The sequence below is a fragment of the Hippocampus guttulatus genome, chromosome 2 (genome assembly GCF_054856545.1).
Source record: "Hippocampus guttulatus isolate MCC_2025c chromosome 2, RoL_Hgut_1.0, whole genome shotgun sequence".
Lineage (NCBI taxonomy): Eukaryota > Metazoa > Chordata > Actinopteri > Syngnathiformes > Syngnathidae > Hippocampus > Hippocampus guttulatus.
The window spans coordinates 28,826,977-28,845,510 of record NC_141262.1 but is presented as its reverse complement, the minus strand read 5'-3'; positions in this window follow the sequence as shown (position 1 = coordinate 28,845,510).

Genomic DNA, 18,534 nt, shown 5'->3' with positions numbered 1-18,534 from the left:
AAGAGCTTCATTTGTTGTTGCGTTGTGTTTCAATGCCCCAGTCAACACGGACGACTCCCCTTTCATGTGCGTGGATACTCACTGCAATGTCGGGACAAGAAAATCAGTTCACTCCCTGAGGGAGAGACCCGTCGCCACTTAACCCCTGGTAACTTCCCATTAAAAGTAAAAAAAAAAAAAAAAAAAAAGGGAAATTGGAGCTGGGTGCGAATCCCCCAAGGGCGAGGGGTCTTCCCAAGTAGATAAATAATGTAGCCGGGCCTTGGTTGGAATTCGAGGCACGCACCACTGGATCAAATGGTATCAAGTTTATTATAGTTGCTCGAGGAAGTTCATATCAGGTTCAGCATCTGATAGGTGTGATTAGATTCCCTTAGCATGGCTGGAGGGAGGGATGGATGGGAAGCGGGCGGGGTGGGGTGCTCTACGGGGTCGGGGGAAATGTTTGTGCTTTGTCCGGGCGCAGACGTTCCGAGATTGGAGGTCATTCCATCCCTTCCAGGTTGGAGGTGAGGACATGTCATGGAGGAGAGCGGGAGCGGAGAGTCCCAAAGTCAAGCCGGTCAAGCCGCTGACTGACGTTGAGTAAGGGCTTCCTTGATTTGTATGATGACGTTGCGGGAAAACGGGCATAGCCTGAAACATCAAGTAGCCGTCGGCATTGGTTGTCCAAATGCATTTTTCTGATCTGGAGAGCCGCTATCTTTAATTGCCTGTGTTCCGCAATGGTCACGTATTGTTGTGTTGCAGTGGATCTTGTTGGCCTTTCGGCAAGCCCGACGCATAACTTTGCCTCACTTATTATCAGTCAGGAGTGCCTGGTGATGAGGCTGCGCTAAACATGGCATTTGCGCTCTCTGATGAGCTTGCAAATCAGGGCTCTACTGCCATCGTTGGGCCCGGCACGTATTCATTCATTTATACTTGGAGATTGTGACCATCAATCAGAGCGCTATAAATCTTCTCCTTGCTCTCATCAATAGGCAATGCGCTAATGCATGCCGCAGATCAATTCCTGACTCGCAGAGTTCTCATCTCTCTCTATATATGCAAATTAGCATGTACATGCCTTTGATGCCGCCACGCGTCCCCCACGACGCGTCGGTCAGTTCCGAAGCGGCAGTACAGCTATCGGCCTAGAAGCAAAATGCCCGCAAGGCCCCGTGTTGCGCCCTCGTGATTGGATGAAGAGTTCTCATCTTGCCAAAAAGATCCCTAGGAATAGGAAACAGTATCTGTCCTTGTATCTTGTAGCTGATGCAAATAATGGACCAAAAGCAACCGTCAGCGTTTGCGCGCTTTACTTTGTTCGACGGATGAACAGGACTCTCCGTCAGCGGCATCTCGCATGCATGTTCAGATCGGCATCCCTTGTGGATACACCGAGAAAAAGTTCTCGAATGCCTTGGAGTACGAGCCGGATACTTGCGCCCTTGTGAGGCAAATGCTCATCAAAATTCAACAGGATTACGTACGTGTCCCAGCGGCTAACATTGAGGGGTCAGTGTAAAGTGGTTTAATTGATCACGAAACAGAAAGGAGCGATGACGCGGTCCCGTCAAACCGGGTCAATGAAATCCACTGTAGTACAAAGTGGCGGAAAACGACACGCGTTGGTACTCCAGGAGTGAAATAGCAAACATCCCCCATTGGGCCATGTCATTTGAAATGACAATGATACCCCGCCATGGAGATGGGACCCAATTGCGATGTTTAGGGTTATACAAAGCCACTTATCGCTTGTTGTGGCCACCAGCCCACCGATGCGCATCTGTAATAAGAAAAGCCGAAATGGTGTTTACAAGAAAAACACATCCAATTTATGCGGCAGACGAGATAGCGTGGACCGGCCGGGCTGTCCTTGCATGCAGACAACGGGGACGTATTGACAGGCGGAGATTAAAAACACATAGCCCACCCCATTAACCGCATGGCAAACACAGTTTGTGTGCACAGCGTCTTTACTTCCACAGGTCACGCTGTGAAGATGTGCCATAGTTGCCCTTGACTGCCTCGCCGTTTCGTCCTCTGCAACACAAAGGCAATTATCGCCTCCTCTTTCGTCATGCGGGGGCCCTCGGCCTTTTAATACCGGCCGCTGCCCCAGAGCTCGATTGGAGGCAGATTAATTGTCATAACAACAGGCGCGCACAGCGCCAAACGCCTCCCGCCGGACGTTAGCTAAAGAGATGACGCCGTGTTGAGTTATTCACGCTGACATTAGCAAAGGCCATCAACGCGACGCCCCTCATGGAAGATCGAGCCCAGACGACCGCGCCGCAGGTAGAGATTGGGGACGTCGCGCTTGACAACAAGTATGCTAATTATGCCTGCAAAACAATGTTTGTCATTGGCGCGGATATTTGTTTATTTATTTGTTGGTTTTGGGGAAGCCGGCCAAGAGCATATGTCTGAGGGATCCTCACGCAGGGTTTTGGAATGTCATCCCCCGGTCCTTTCATCTGTTGTACAAAGTACCAGGGAGGGTGTGCAGGCATGTGAGACCAGGACAGGTGGGCACACCGCTGCTTTGGGAAGGCGGAATGCCGTTTGTTTTAGTGAAAACATCTCTAGTTGAGGTGATCTGAGGACTACGGCTTGTATTTGTATATCCGCGTCAAGAAACTGAAGCGCTACACAAACTACCGTCAGAGGTACTCGACACATACCAGGGGCAAATTGAGTATTTCGTCCTCCCTACTGATCAAAGTAGCCCAATTGTCTGATGTCTCTGGAAAACAGCCTTGACTGATTATCCTGTGATATGGGTTGATTCCCCCCACCCCCCACCACCACCATACTCTCTGATCTGCTCAGAAAACAGTGTTTAACATCAAGTGTAAAACCTGTTCCATATTTCGGCTATTTCAATCCTTGTGTTTGGTCAACACTGTTTGGCCGAGCCTCGGATTCCCATGATTGAAATGTGAAATTGAACGCTAGCCAATCGAGAGAATTATCGGGTACATTTCTACTGTACTGCATCAAAGCTGAGGACACACAGATCAACACAACAGCATTTTTCACCTCTTCCGATGAAGTCAACAAAGGCCCGATTGTCTCTCAAAGATTACCTGGACTGTCCTGTCAAAATCTGCCCAGTTATCAGTCTGCGCGTACCCCACTTCACCACAGGATGATGAGTCGGGATCATCCTCAAGAGATATTCGGTAATCGGGGCTTCGCTGGCTTTGGTCAGATGGGCAGGAAACTGCACAAATTCAGACCGATTATCGGAATGTGTGTGGCCCTCATTACTCGCCCGGCGCCACGAGATAATCAGTCCGAAAACCGAACTAAAGACATCCCATCGTCGGACCTTTGCTGACTTTGATAAGTATGGGAAAATACTGAGCTTGCGCTCAATTAACAGTGTATGCGAACCCCACCCGAGACACCCCGGACTACTTGGAGAATCTATCAAGATATTCTTCTAGAGATATACAACAATCGTGGCTGAGCTGACTTTCATCGGCGGGGCGAGAAATGGCAGAACATCCACTCTGATTATCGTCGTCTACCCTGTTTCCGAGCATCAAAGAATTGTCGAAGCGCTAACAAGAAGATGAGTTCACCTCTGCCACATCCTTCAACATATCAACACTACGGTTGCACATGGCATCGGAAGAGGTGGCATTTTCAGTGTCTCTTGTTTGACAGGGTGCAAAGCAGCCAACCGAGGCGAGTGAGTCATAAAGGTCATTTTTGCTCAAAGCGCCGCCCCCGGTCCGACCTCCTGTTTCGGGGGGGAGATGTGCAGACTGGCTCTGGTAATGACGCTACATACCGCTGGCAATGCAACCCAACCCTGCTGCTGTTTCTCGAGCATGCAATTCATTTGGCAGTTTTCTGTGTACTTGTGAATAAGCGCATGACACCCCCTTGACACCCCCTTGACACCCTTCACCTGACATCGTGCCGCCTTAAGGGAACAACACAATTAAGGGTCGTTTCTCATTATTTTGTGTCCACGGCGGAGCATGAAGGCGCACAGCGGTGGTTTATTAGCATCTGCCTCGCACAAGCTACCCCTGTGCTTTTGCGGGTGGGGGGGTGGGGGGGGGCTGAAAGAAAAGCTTTTGTTTCTTTGTCATATTTATTTAGCCGTGCGTTATTGCTGCATCCCGGCAAAAGATGCCTGAAATTAATCCAGCGCTCTTAATTTGAGGCTTTCATCAGGCGTTATGTGCTTGCTCTGGGAGAACAATAGCTTATTAAAAGCTCTCACTTTGCACGATGATACATTTCCAAGTCAAAGCAAAAACTAACGTGGCTCATGAAGCGCAAAGCATGGAACCTAAATTTAATACCCTACTTTGTCATAACAACGTTAAAGGATCAAGCCCTTAAAAAGCATATTTGTCTGTGTAGAAGTTTGCTCTCGACGTTACATGCGTGTTTGCGGTCCCAGGTAGCTTGTTTGGAAAGCGCCTTCACATGCGGCCTCGACTTAGTTTGTCATCAAAGGGGAAATCTGCAGCTGCTTTATTGCCCTTGACTTTGTGTAGTAGGAAAGGGAGTGGCTTGGAAAGCTGTTACCCTGCTGACGCGCTTCATAAAACTTCACCCCAAGTCATTCATTCTCCTCAAATATGACACAATGATTAATTCAGCATCTCGTGCCACCTCAGAGCCTCAGCACGGATATCCGCACCGTTAAAGTCTCCGTTTCCTCGCCGCCCTCCCTTGGGCCAAATTTGCAAAAGCAGGTCATCGCAGAATTCATCTCCTCCCCTTGGTGGAGGGGTCTGATTCATCTATCATGAAGCTTCCCGGCGCATCTCTTGGGCCATGTAAATGGCGGTCCTTAAAAAGCTGCACTTTAGGAAAATGCTGTTTCGTGGCAAGCTGCCGCTGGTCATTTCCACTTCTTTCTGGATCTTTGAGCTTCGACCCCCCACCCCCCCACCACACCCCATTTCCCTCGCTTATCAGCCTGGTGTGTTATCTCCGTCCGTGCCAAGGTCAGGCGGACCCGAGGCTATCTGTCCCCGATAAAGACGGGGATGTGGAGTCCTGGTCTGACAGGTCACGTCCAGCCGAGGATGCGAAATCCAAAGCGGGATTTTCGGTGAAATGAACATTCTGGATTACACAGACTAGATTGCGTTGCATCTGCGACGACCCTCACCGCATTGATGACTTCCAGTATGTATCAAGTCCTGTTGATGCCACTTATCAGGGGCGAACGGCAATTGCTAATGCTAATGCAACAGTACTGGGAAATGTAGCTCTGCTTACCTTTTACCTTACTTTTACTGACTCCATTATTGCTAGTTGGAAAGTAGTGCAAGCTGTTTGTAGACTCGATGTCATATTAAGACAGCTGCAAATGGAACCTCATTTGGGTTTGACGACAAGAATGCTAAAAACTTAGTCAAAGCATAGTTAGAAACACGTCTGTTGTCAAATGCATCGCTACCGTGTGCGTGTAACTGATGAGAATTACTGTGAGAAAATGTGGACAAGAAATCGAAGAAAACAATTAGCAGGCGAATGTAATGCCCGTCCCGAGTTTCAGCGAGTTGCGGGCTCACTCACGGCCGCTGAGATTCGCTCTTAACAGGCATGCCGTCGCAGTAATGGGCCTTGGTTCCAGCAGCGGAACGTCAGCTTAGCGTCAGCGCTCTCGCAGCCGCCCAAGAGGCGCTCTCTGCGGCAAGCGAGTGCCGATGCACCGCTACCTGGCTGGATGTGGTGTTTTTGAAAAATGAGTCTTTTCACTGCTCGGATCGATATGGACAGGATTTGCACCGACTGAGCTGGACAAGAGCTGGGTCTTGTCTGTTTTTTTTTTTGTTTTTTTTTGTGCCTGCAGATTTTGGTGCTTTGATTCAGGCCATGGTCCCACAAATTGTTTCATGCACAACCGGCCGGAGAATGGATGTGAACGGGAGAGAATTGGCAGCATGGCATCTCCGTGCTCCCCCTCAAGGTCCTGTGACAGCCACAGTCGACTCATCGCCACTTCTTTCCGCCTCCCGAGCGGCAGGAAATGGATCAACCTAATCCCTTTCAATATCCTCCACGTTCTGAATTGTGATCTCAGATTCAGACATCCGCCCTGGGAGTCGTACGGCGGCATCCAAAAAAAAAAACTAGTGAGAGGTGTGATCACTGACCTGTTTTCAGTCACCTGCCCCACTTAAATTAAAGAGAAGAATAATGAAACGCAAAATAGCGCCCCCCCCCGACTCCCCCAAACACACACAAACACACACAGCACTCGGGCGAATGGGAGTGCTATTAAATAATTCAAACGGCTGTCCTAGGATGCCAATCAGAAATACTACACCCATAAAAGCCATGTCTATACTTGGCGTGGAGCGGAGGCCCTGCAGCAAATGAAGGCATTATTCTTGTTATCCTCGGGAGGATGCGGCAGTGCGAGTATTTCTTCGGTTCTTGTCATCCGCTTATTCATTCTGCAGGGTGGAGGGATGTTTAGGTTCTGGAGGACGACAACTCTGCAGGGCAAAGCGACTGTCAGTGACTTTATCCCCATTTGAATAGCGCCTCTGTGCTCGCTCCAAGGTGAAATGTGGAAAAAAATGTTTGCCACTTTAAATTGAGCCACCAATACCAGAAGAAAAGGAAACACAGTTGACCCTGCCCCCCCTTACGTTTGTTTACAGCTGTAAATATTCCACAAACAATGTGTCATCACTTCAATCCCCAAAATGTTGGACTTGGTATTTTTGAACTAAAGGTGCCCGCGACCTTCGTGAAGATAAGTGGATCAGTGATTGAATACAGCAGAACTTCAAATTTTAGAAATAAAACCCCCCCAAAAAAACTCATTTTGCTCAATTTTAAAAAAGTGGACAAGATATGTTGCATTTGAACTCTTTAGTTCCGAGTGAAAAACATTGAAATAAAATACTCCATACCCACGCTACAGCAAACAAGATTCGGAAAAGAACCAGATGGTGTGTCGATACCACAAACGCAGACTCGGATAAAATGCAGAACAAAAACATTTATTTATAACATTATTTCTGTATAAATAGAACACGCTGGCAACAAATAGCCAGGAAAATCAGACATGAACAAAACACGCTTGTAAACGGCAAGCTACCGTATTTTCACGACCATATGGCGCACTGTATTAAAAGGTGCAGTGTCAGTTATGGCTGCTATTCAGTATTTATATATATCCATTTTGGAGAAAATGGAAGACTTTTAAGTGCGCCCTACAGTCGTGAAAATGCAGTAAGTACACAAAACAAAATGACAATAGTCCAATCACACAAAACTTCACTCAAATCAGTCGAATGACTTGGAAACCAAAATACTTATGAACCAAAAATCTAGCAGAACAAGAGCGACGATGAACATGAGCACAAGGTCTAGAAAATATCGCTTGAAACAGAAGAGCGAGCAAGGTCAATATTCAGACGAGGCAAGGTAGAGCACAGAGTCCAGGTTAGATTAGAACGCAACACGGGTGCGCCACAGGAGGGAACGCTCCTCCTCCACTCCAGCTGGAGCTAAAACAAAAGCAAAGACAGTCCAAAACCATGACAACAGCACTTTTGCCCGATCCAACTAATCGGATGGCAAAATGCTTATGTTGTTAGTCAGGCGAATTTGAAATCCGATTGCTTCAAGAAACAGCCCCATTGCTACCGATTCTGAAGGGTTCGATTGACATCGCAACAAATCTGTCTGGACCAAATATCTATACTAGAAACAGTGCAGCTAGGAGAAATGCGACAAAGTGAAGATAATAGACAACTGCGAATAAATTCATGAAACATCTCCTAACTGCGCATAATAAGGTATGAGACACATCGGGCTTGTCAAACTGCATGATACCAAAAAGACTAGCGAAGCGATCCGCACGCTAATTGCGACGGCTTTAAAATTCACCTCGGGTCCGAATGTTATCCCTGCGGCTCGTATGCAGCCAGGACGCGTACGTGGCAGTCTCGCTCCCTCCCGACGTGCCTCCTTAATCGCTGTAAAACGTCTCCGTTCTTTATTATTTCGAGACACGCGTCGAGCCAATTAGCCAGCCATTATGGCAAGGCAGGTGGTGTGCTAATACAAGATAATAACACACCTTGGGCATTGAGCACCGGCGTGCCGCTGGAGGGGAGGATTTGTGGTCTCAGCAATATCGCGCAGCTCTCCGTGACCCTAATTGGGATTGGTTAGGGATGAAAGAGAAGGAAAATCCCGGTTACAAGCGGCCGAAATGAGTTTTCTCCGCAGGGTGTCCGGGCTCTCCCTTAGAGATAAGGTGAGAAGCTCGGTCATCCTGGAGGGGCTCAGAGTCGAGCCGCTTCTCCTCCACATCGAGAGGAGCCAGATGAGGTGGCTTGGGCATCTGATTCGGATGCCTCCTGAGCGCCTCCCTGGTGAGGTGTTCCGGGTATGTCCCACCGGGAGGAGACCGCGAGGAAGACCCAGGACACGCTGGAGAGACTATGTCACCCAGCTGGCCTGGGAACGTCTCGGGATCCCCCGGGGAGAGCTGGAAGAAGTAGCTAGGGAGAGGGAAGTCTGGGCTTCCCTGCTAAAGCTGTTGCCCCAGCGACCCGGCCCCGGATAAGCGGTAGATGATGGATGGATGGATGGATGGAGAAGGAAAATTACTTAACTTTAGGTTTTGGGGAGATGAGAAGGACAGTGGCATTATTGCCAAAGACGAGGTTTACACCGCAGGTCCTACTTGGAGGACACGACGCGTTAGATCATCACATCAAGTGAACATTGAAGCCTTCAATGATTTGATGTGAGCCGCAGTGCATGCTTTGCATATTTATTTGCGTTCGAGGGACAAAGAGGAAGTAGAGAAGGCTTCATGAGAGCTAACCTCATTACAATCGTCACCATTTTATAGCATGTACCAGAATGGCTCCTCCAACATCAGCCAGGTGTGGATTGGCTGTAAATTGAGAAGCATGTTTTGATCTTTTTGATAGATGATTCAAATTGTGAAAAAATCATACCGCATGCATTTTTTTTCTTTCAAAATTCCACAAAAAGTGATCATGTGTCTGTTGCATAGTCAACACATGAGATAATTACAGCACTCCATTTCTTGTTTATGTGTGGGGTTGGGGATATTCAACACCCTCCGGTGTGTCAGCATCTCAACTACTCATCTACATAATAGGCCACAGTGATAATAAATGCCCACAACTTAAATTCAGTTTTTTTTTTTACAACTGACTGGATAGTACAACGCTGATCTGGCAAGTCCACGTTTCACATCGTTTTTGGAAATCATGGAGTTTATGTCCTCTGGGCCGAAGAGGAAAAGGACTTTCACGAGCCAGCATTTGGGAGGGTTTGGGAGTGCGTTGGTAACTTGCACATCTGCAAAGGTGTCATTGCTGAAAGGTACGTGCAGGTTTAGAGCAACATATGCTGCCTTTTTCATCGACGTCGATGCCTGTTTCAGCAAGACAATGTCACATTTTCGCAGCAAAAGAGTGTGAATACTAGATTAGCCTGCCAGCAGTCCAGACGTGTCTCCTATTTAAAATGTGTGGTGCATCACGAAGGGAGAAACATAGACCTGAATGTTGAGCAGGCAAACTTATACCTCAAACGGGAATTGTAAAGAATTCCACCGACAAAACTACAAAAATCCAGAATATATCAATATTTTTACAAAAGCAATCGAGTTTATCTTGCCTTTGGAGAGTATTCACTTCAAAAGGATTTAAGAATCATTGCATATATCGTTGGCGACACGGTGAACGGCTGGTTCGCATGTTCGTCTCATAGTGCAGAGGTCCAGGGTTCGATTCCGGGCCCCGGCCTTCCTGTGTGGAGTTTGCATGTTCTCCCTGTGCCTGCGTGGGTTTTCTTCGGGTACTCCGGTTTCCTCCCACATTCCAAAAACATGTGCGGCAGGCTGATTGAACACTCTAAAATTGTCCCTAGGTGTGAATGTGAGTGTGGATGGTTGTTTGTCTCTGTGTGCCCTGCGATTGGCTGGCAACCGATTCAGGGTGTCCCCCGCCTACTGCCCGAAGACAGCTGGGATAGGCTCCAGCACCCCCCGCGACCCTAGTGAGGATCAAGCGGTTCGGAAAGTGGATGGATGGATGCATATATCGTTGGCGACACGGTGAACGGCTGGTTCGCATGTTCGTCTCATAGTGCAGAGGTCCAGGGTTCGATTCCGGGCCCCGGCCTTCCTGTGTGGAGTTTGCATGTTCTCCCTGTGCCTGCGTGGGTTTTCTTCGGGTACTCCGGTTTCCTCCCACATTCCAAAAACATGCATGGTAGTTGAAATCAACACTCTGCACTGTCATTGGATGTGATTGTGAGTCTGAATGGTTGCTTGACGATGTGTGCTCTTTGACTGGCTGGCCACCATTTCAGGGTGTAGGCGGGTCCACTGCCTCAAGATGGCTGGAATAGGCTCCAGCACGCCCGCGAACCTCATGAGGATATGCGGATTAGAAAATGGATGGATGGATACACGTTCCTTGGAATTGGGTAAACGCATGCAATGTTTTATCAAAGTTTGTATTACTGAACAGTATATTACTAAAATAAAATATATTTCCTTACAATTACAAGACATGATGACATAATCAGGTATCAGTACTTGGTATAGGCCAGTACTGAAATGTAAGTACTTGTAGTATTACTCAGTCGAAAGAAAGAGGTAACCGTAGATCCCGAGTTCCGGCTGTGGGCATCTTTGATGGTCCTGAATATGGTGGCCTCGCACGTCACAATGGACAGTCCACATTTAGTCATCGCCCTCCTCCATCTTCCCGATGTCATGGCGACACCTCGCCAGCGTTGGAACCATTTCTCGCCGATGCGTTTCAAAGTGGACGTGAGGTAGCACCTTCGAGCTCTGCTATCAAAACAGCCGTTCTGCGTGCTATGGCGCACACTGACATGTTTGACAAGTGAGAGATGGAGTGTCTATGCGACTGTGCTTTAGTCAAGCCAACTGGCAGACAGGAGTGTCAAAAAGAGTTAACTTGTGGAAGTCACACTTGTGATATTGTTGCCCGCGATATGAATAAAGACACATGTGGCCGAGCTGCAGTGTCACCTTTGCGTTAGCGCCTCCGAAGGGCAGGAAGCTGTTTTTGACCCCCCCACCCCACCCACACTGTCTTTGAGTGACACTGCGGTTATGAGCAACGATGGCTGCCTGGGCTCCGAGGGCGCATCCAGACAAACTGACACGGGCGACGTGAAGACACGTCGTGCCTGCGCCCACTGACAACATCATTATACTAATGACTTTGCGGCATGATGAAGCCTGGAGGGGCCATGTGATGACACACTGAGCACATAATTCCTCCTATTTGGACAGGTTTTTTTTTTTCAACCCCATCAAGAATTTGACACGTGGATCACAGTTTTTTGTCTATTTATTACGATGGATTGCTTTTACTGTCCACAAATCATCGATGTTGGAGAGCCAAGTATAAATTTGAAAAGTTGACTTTGGGTTCCCTTTTGATTGAGAAACATTCAAGAAAAATCCCAATCCACAAGAAATGTTTCTTCTAATTCTCCATGCAACTGCGCATTCACGCAAGTTCCTGAAGCATTCCTTGAACCACGGTGAGCAATGTCACACATGCCCGCGACAGCCAAACCACGATTACATCCGTTCACAATCTCAGATCATAACAAGTTAAATTATCTAGATTTGCTACAAACCACTTTATATATATCTATATATACAGTATATATAGATATATATATAGATAGATATAGATATGTGTGTGTGTGTGTGTATAAGATAAGATAAGAAAACCTTTATTAGTCTCGCAATGGAGAAATTCCAGATTCACAGCAGCAAAGTTATGAAAGGAAGAAGTAGAACAACAAAATATAGGAGCTGCTGGAAAGGCAGCCACTCACGCGGCGCCATTTTGAAGTCAAAATAACAAAAATAACACAACACAACACATAGGACACGGACAGTCGTGCAATCTTCACCACTTTTCTGCATACACTTTGTTCTCTGAAGCAGTTATAGATGAAAGAGGAGAGGATCAAAGTGTCCTTTCACCAGTGGATGAGAGACGTCATGCTGAAAATGTGCACACGTCTGCTATAAGCTAGGTTTTGAAAGCAAACACGAAGCTGTAGCGTCCATTGACGAAAAAGAGATTGGCTCACATCTCCTGTCCCATGTAAATCCACTTCAATTCCAAGCCGCGACTCCCAGTTCCACATCCGCATCGGCGCTCCGCGCTAACGCTCCTTTCTTCTCATCGTCGGCTCCTCAAGCCTTACATCCATCCAGCCGCAGACCGTTCAACAGCACCGATCTCTCCGCTGAACAAAGTGGGGCTGTGAAAAATGCTGCCCATAACAGGCGCAAGACACAAGCGCCCCGGGACTGTCCAGCAACGACAGTCAAATGGCGCCGACATTCCTCCCAGGCAAAAACAGTGCTGGCATACCCATGCTGCCGAGAAGGCGCAACCACCAAGCACAGAGTTTCCTCCTTGATGAATGTCGTGGCCAAAAAATGCTGAAAAAAGTCCACATCAGGTCCACACGACGTAACAACAAACACAAAGTGACAAAACAAACCAAAAAACAAAAAAAAAAGCAAGGCTCATGAGAGCACTTGCCGACGGCTGCCTACTCGGGCGCCATCTTGACTTCAAAGTATATATATACTGTATATATAAATAATTGAATAGAGATTTCCATCGATCCATCCATTCTCTAGCGTTTATCAGGGGTCAGGTCACAGAGGCAGAAGCTTTAGCAGGGAAGCCCACATTTCTCTTCCCAGCCACTTCTTCCAGCTGATCCCAATGCTGATTTTCATCCCAACCGCTTAGAATCGAGATTTTTGGTGCCAATAAAATCAGCCCGGGTGTGTTTCCTTTGTTTTAGCACCGGGCCATTTCAAGGATAATTAATTAAGGCTCAATACAATCTGTATAAGTGTGGTTGCACTTGTTCAATCATAAATCATTTACCGTATTTTCCGGACTCCAAGTCACTCCAGAGTATCAGTTTCACCAGCCGAAAAATGCATGATGAAATAGGAAAACAACAACATACACTCGTCGCACTGGAGTATAAGTTGCATTTTTTGGGCGTGTGATTTATTTTACAAAATACAACATCAAAAACAGAGATTTAATCTTGGGAGGCATGTTCTAACATGAATAAAATAATAAAGAACAAATGAATAGGTGTAAGATTTGCTCATACCATGAAGGTACATGAAAAGTAAACAAAGAGAAACGGTGCCCAAACATTTTATTGAAGACTTGCTGTCAGGCAAGACGGCCATTGAAACCAAGCCTGTGTGCTTTTTTCTGTCTGTTAACGACTATAAATACTAATGCACACTTTTGCTTTTTCGTGCGACTCTTGGAAATGCTACATTCTGATTGAAATTGCCTTTTAGTTTCTTCTTTCGTGGTCCCAGTAGCGTATTCCAGATCTGTTATTGAAGTCTTGCATCAGGCACAGATGGCCACTGAAACCAAACCTGTTTGTTTTTGCGCTGTTTTCGTCTGTTTAAGATTTGCGCGGTGAAATAATAAGGGGGGAGTTTCCTTTTTAGTGCCAATCTTCGGAATGGTACATTCTGATTAATACGGCCAATTTATTTATTTATTTTATTTTTTTAACACGTTGAGCTTTCCTGGGCCCAGTCAAACATCTGTGCACAAAGAAGCGGTAGAATGCCACGGTTTCCCACGTATCGCCTGCCATATGTCCTCCCCAACTGTTGCTTCACGGAGCATCCACAGTCAGAGGTAATAAAACAGGCTGTTTGCGTAAAAAGAAGGAAAAACAAAGCTGCCGATAGCTGCCGGCGTGTTATTATTTCATCGGTTTTATTTGTCAGTCAGCTGCTCGGAGTGCAAAAAAAAAAAGTGTTAATAAGAAATTGAATCAAGCAACAGCTTAAGTATTTAAGTCTTTGAATGTTTTGAATAGGATTTGGACGATCACAGAAGTTAATACACGACTCCAGTGGTGCCGCCAATTTCCCTGCACACAATGTCGTTTTTATGAAAACAGCACTGTAGCAATACTTGAGGTGCATCCATATTTTAGCATGGACGGCAGGATGAAAGATATAGTGATCCGAACATACATTCCAGATCCAGCCATAATAGGTGAAATCTTCTGTATAGACAATATGAAGCAAATAACAATCGCATAACAAAAAGATTTTAAAAATACTCAATAAAATGCCACCCAAATAACGCTGTGTAATCATAAACAAGTCTGTCCAATAAATTGCGCAATGTCGCAGTTTCATATAAGACACCAACCACACAATAACAAAACAAACTATTCTTTGAAAATAAAATTAACAGATTGATCATTTGCATTTTGAGAATAGGTTATACAACAGCAAATAACTGAAAATGTTGAGCAGCTGAGATTGAACGAATTTTAGTGCACGAAGCTGACTACAATGCGCCATTATAAGTTGCAGGTGAGCTGATTTATTTGCTACATTTTTGTATCTTTGTCATTTTATTTCGTGACCATTAATACTAACGAAATAAAATAACAAGAAGAAATGTAAAATAAAATTCATTTACTCACCAATTTAGTGCCTGTTCACTGAGCTGCAGATCTACGCGAGTGTCCCCAAACGTTTTTAAACGCACCGTAGCTTGTAAGTGCCCAGCCGTGCTCTGATGTTTCCTTGCTGCCTTGGTAAAACAACTTAAATTGGTAAATCCAGTGGAAGGTCCACCTTACGCATGACGCGGTAGTGCACCGAAGGCGCGCAACGCTAAATTTAGACTTACCTTTATGCTGTAAAAACGGCAAAAAACGATCTCTTAAAAATCTGCAACATAGCAGGGATATGAACAGGAAACCTCAATAAAGTGGGGTATGGGTGGCGGCGGGGTGTGTGTGTGTGTGTGTGTGTGAGGGGGAGGGGGGTTAAACACTATACTATATATTGAAGGGTTTCTGAGGCGGGTGTGCAATTGCAGGCCGCTTTCTAAGGGAAATCAGCGGCCTTAGGCGACGTCCTATCTCAAGCGAGATCTGAGATGACAAAAGCAGATGACGCTGCATTGTTGGAGAGTGGGGAGGATGGTCGGTAAAGGGGCTCAGGAAAAAAGAAAAACATCTCATCATCAAAATGAGATTCCTATTTAGTGGCAGCTCTCCAGCCTGAGGAATAACTTGACTTGTATTCGCTGATGATGGCAGCGCTCTTCTCACTTCATGCGAACGTGCCACGGAATCCATCACGGCAATCAGGGAACGCCACAGCCGTTCAGGTGGCCGTCATCCAGGTGCTCTTGAACTCGCTCTGTCGCTAAGACGACGGCATTCGGATACATGTGATGCGGCCGTTTTGCTAACGAGAGAATGCAGTTGCATGTCAACGTTGAATGGCGAATGCTGAACGGATGTGCGGTGGAATTATTAGAAGTAGTGAAAGGATTGTGAACATGGAAAAAGGGTAAAACATCTGCGTTTAATGAAATGCAAAGTTTTGAATTCCGGGTGAATTTAGGAACGCTGTAAAGTGCCCCCCAAGTGTGATTGTGAGCACGAACAGTTATTCGTCTATGTCTGCCTTGCGATTGGCTGGCAACCAGTTCAGGGTGTACCCCACCAGTTTTACAAAATTATTTGCCAAACCTATATCTAATATTAAAGCCACATACAATATGGCGGATGGGATGACATATCGCTTCAACAATTGTCTGCTGCAAAATTGATATTTGTATTTATTTTCGACTCCCAAAGAGTTTATGGCTGCCACCGAGTCCCGTCTGTGGTGTCCGCATAGTCTATTCCGACCGTTGGGCTCTACTTTTCCTGTATCGTTTCGGTCTCCGGACCTCCATTGGAGCAAAGCGATCAGCTTGATGAAAGTTTCAGGACCACAGCCGTTGCACTCATTAGAGACCCGCTACAATTAAACCTCAGAGTCAGCTTGCCGGAATGCGACTTTGGATACACTGCTGGGGTGTTTGAGGCTGTCAGGGAGGAAATTGTTCAGGTTGGCATACTCGTGTGATGCACTTTCACTTTGCGGTTTACAGAGCCGATAGAAACGTTTGGGCTGAAATAAGCACGGGTTAAAATTAAACATTTGTCAGATGGGAGCAAACCCATCAGAATGCGGCCTCTCCAAAGTTAGAAATAAATTGTGTCTTTGTGTGTGTGTGTGTGTGTGTGTGTGTGTGTGTGTGTGTGTGTGTGTGTGTGTGTGTGTGTGTGTGTACCAGTCCGTCTGTTTGGGTATCCCGCGGGGCATCACCGAGTTGTAGGCGGCCTTGGTGTTTTTATTTTTGACACGCTCGTTTATTGTCCGCTGGTCCTGAGACCTTGGCGAAATGTTTGATGGAGCTTTCTGAAGAGCCGGTAGCCTTGGAGTGGAAAAAAAACAACAACCAAAAAAACAAAAACAAAAACTGATGACCGAGTTTCCGGGAAAATACTGAGCTACACAATTCCAGATGACAAACAGGTCACAGTACAGGAGAGACCGTTTGAGAGTAAATTTAGAAACACAAAGAGTCGAGAGAGTGGTCGCCGCGTGACGAGTTTTGCAAGCTTTGGGGATAAAACATCCGTAAGATGATTAGGTGGTTAAATGTGATATGACAAGATTCTTGTAAGCTCTTAATCCAAGGTTCTCCAAATGACATGCCATTGTATGACTTCAAGATTCTCTTCATCCCTCCACCTCCTCTCTGCGGTAGCATTTTTTGACAGCATCTCAGCAGCTTATGGCATTCCTTCTCTGACAAGTTGCTGATCGGTCCAAATTTTTGCGTGAAACATGATCCTCCAAATGCTTTTTGAGGCATTCGCAGGTGAGATGTTGAGGGAAGGGTCGGCCCAATTACAGTCATGGTCCCTCAAGAAACTCCCTCTTGAGGATCAGAGGCGATTGCTCTAAGACTGCAAGGGAAGCTCAGCTTCATCTAAAATGTTCAAAAATAAGTGATCAAATTTTTGTGTGTACATACAATTGTGTGGACATGTCATTGACTAAATATGCGCTACAACACGCTCAACTTTTGGTCCAAATCAGCTTCTTATTCCTGGTTCCGGTGCGACTCTCTTCTCATTCATTCCCGCAGCTGTGTTTTAAACTGTGTTGTCCTAATGCATTGAAACGAGACAAGTCATTGGATGAATGCTGGTTTTGTCCTGCCCATCGGACGCTCAGCATCTCTGGGAGTCTCTGGACAGTGGGCGTTTATGGGCTGGCCCGGACGCTCAGCTTTTCTGCATGATGATTGGATGATCTGTCTGAGGCTGAATCTATTTTTGATTGACAGCAAAATGAGCCAATCACCGATCTTTTGGTGTAGGCGTCCGTGGGAACATTTTTCAATTCTCATTCTGTTGTGTGTTGAACTGGAGATTTCTTCTTATCATTTTAGCAACACTCTCTTTGTTGAAAACGACTAGCGACCGATTAATCTTTTATTTCTGGTGGGTTTTATTGCCGTTGCTTGTTGTTCGCAGACTGACAGACTGACGCCTTGTAGGTATGACAGGGTCACAGATCATTTTCTTGATAAGGAACGGAGAGTAGAATTCACGTAGAAATAAACGGACACATTTTATGATGTAGGCTGAAATTGAGCTTCCCCTCCTTGACAGACCAGCATCCGCCACCATTGAGGATTCATGTTGGTGATCGTTGATGTTAGGCGGCCTGGCTTCCACGTCTTTCTGGTTCCCGATGCGCCTTCTGATAGAGCGACGAGCAGTTCAGGATGCAATTCACCTTTCGCCCAAAGTCAGCTCGTTCAGGCTCCAGTTTCCTGTGAACGACAGAAGCTTGCTGACATCATACCAGTGCTAACATGAGGATTTACCGATCCAGACCCTTCATCAGACCGCACTGATTGTTTTGTATCATTTGCCATCAGTTCCACGACTTGCGTCAGGCTGCTTCCTCAACGAGTCTCACCATTTCTCGGTGAAGAGACTGTGATGAGCGAGGCTTTCACTTTGTTAATTGCCAATGATCCCCCCACCCCACACACACACCATCATTAAACATCTCGTTTTCTCAAGAGCATTCTTGCATCCGTGGTCAAGCACCGAAGCATCCGACCAGGTTGAAGGAAATGTTTTCAGGCAACCTGGAGTTGCTTCCCCCCCCCTGCAGAGTTTCCCTCCACTCTGCTTTCATCAGTCTCTTTTCTGATTTCCTTTTGCAGCTTCCAGAGCGTAATGCCCATGTTTGAGCTCTCTCTGGCTGACAGGTTGTCATAGATAATAAGTTTTAATTCTCCTTGTGGGACCAGAACTCATTCTCCCTGTAATTTCCTCATAATTTTATTCCCCGTTGAATGTAGATTGGCGAGATGTCAGTTCTAAGCATGGGAAAAATTGGATGCAAATGTATTCTTTTCCACTCGGACCGGACTCTTTGTTCAATTAAAGAAGATCAGGGGTGTTCTTTTTTTAATATTTTCACGGTGATTATGTCACGGGTGATTTATCATTTTCCGTGTTCTGATTTGATCACCCGGGCTATGAAATGGTGGCAGAGACAGCATGTCCACGTGGACTGCGTTCAATGTCTGTGGCGTCGATACGACGATC